The sequence below is a fragment of the Martes martes genome, assembly GCF_963455335.1.
Source record: "Martes martes genome assembly, chromosome: 10".
Lineage (NCBI taxonomy): Eukaryota > Metazoa > Chordata > Mammalia > Carnivora > Mustelidae > Martes > Martes martes.
The window spans coordinates 22,189,994-22,191,537 of NC_137898.1; positions in this window are offsets into that span (position 1 = coordinate 22,189,994).

Here is a 1,544-nt window from a genome sequence, read left to right on the forward strand (position 1 = left end):
ACGTAAAGACGTGCGCGTTGGGAGCGGCCTTCATTGACTGCCCATGCACGCCCCCCCTGGAGTTCTAGCGCCCTCTAACGCTTGGCTGTGCAAAAAGCTACAAAGATGATTAAATTCTCTCAGACCCCTTTGAAGGATTGTGTCTGGGAAGGAGCTCTCGGTGGGGGTGGAGGAAACTGCAAAGATGACTGCATTTCTGCTCTTGAAAGATCTCCCATTGGGACGCCTGGGGGGCTCAATCGTTAAGCGTCCGCCTTCGGCTCAGGTCCATCCCAGGAGTCATGGGATCGAGCCCCGCCTTGGGCTCTCTCTGCTCTGCAGGAAGCCAGCTTCTCCATCTCCCACTCCCCCTACTTGTGTTCCTTCTCTCGCTGTCTCTGTCAAATAAGTAAAATCTTAAAAACAACAACAACAAACAACAACCAACAACAAGAAAAAAAAAAAGCACCTGCCATTGTCTAGAAAAGTGAACCTAACCGGAGATAAACAGAATGAGGGGTGGGAAGAGTTTCAGGGTTGAAACGTTAAGCTATTATAGATGATAAATTTCAAAGCCAGATCAGTTTATGCCAAATATGTACAGGCAATAGTCACAAAACAGTTCCCTGGCTCTTGTACTCCTTGGTCAGATTAAGAATATTAAAAAGGATTAGGGAGCAGAAGGAGAGGAATTGGTGAGGTTTTGTTTTGTTTCTGAGAGAAATGTGCTTAGAGATGTGAGTAGCATAGGGCAGTCGCCATCTCCTGCCCTCAAACCTGGGTCCATTCTGAAGAGTCCGAAATATGGTGCCTGTTGGGAGACTACAAAAGACTGGTGCCTAATGAATGCTGAAGAAGTTTGAGTTTCCTGGGGCAGGAGAGCAGAGGTGGCCCTGTTGGGACCTACCTGCATTGCCAGATTTCGCTGGAGCAAAGGTGTTGGAGTGATTTCCTTGTGCCAGAGGTGGGCCATGCAACAGAGAGAAAGATGACAGATCCATTCAGAGTCCTACTCCAGGAATGTTCTGCCTGAGAGAGAGAAAGCCCCGTGACAAGAGTCAATGGCAGCAGGAAGTAGGTGGTGATAGAGAACAGCAAACTGGAATCTCAGGGGGTCCCACAGTGTGACTCAAGTGAAAGACTCGGTCTCTACCAGACCAGAGAATGTCTGGACAACTGCACGGTTCAAGACCCTCCTTACGTACGAATTTCTTCCCTCTTCTTGCTCCCCTTATGCCTGGGAGGGCTCAGAAACTGCCTTCCAAATTTAGTCAGGGATGAGAAGCAGAAGGACAAGATGGGAAGGAGGCCCCAGCTGGAGCAGAGGCGATCTAATTGCAAATCAAATTTGCAATTTGGGTTCACGTGTTGGAATGGACATTTCAATTTCTGAACTGAGGATTGTCTTTTAACTAAAAGTGAGCAGAAAAGTCGTGGATCTGCCAGAATTTCCGCCTAGAGCCAGAATAAGATTACTCCATCTGAATAAATTTTAAAGAGATCATGGAAAACAATAGTAAAAATGTATCTTGATGACATCCCCCAAGTTAGGTATTCAATGTAGT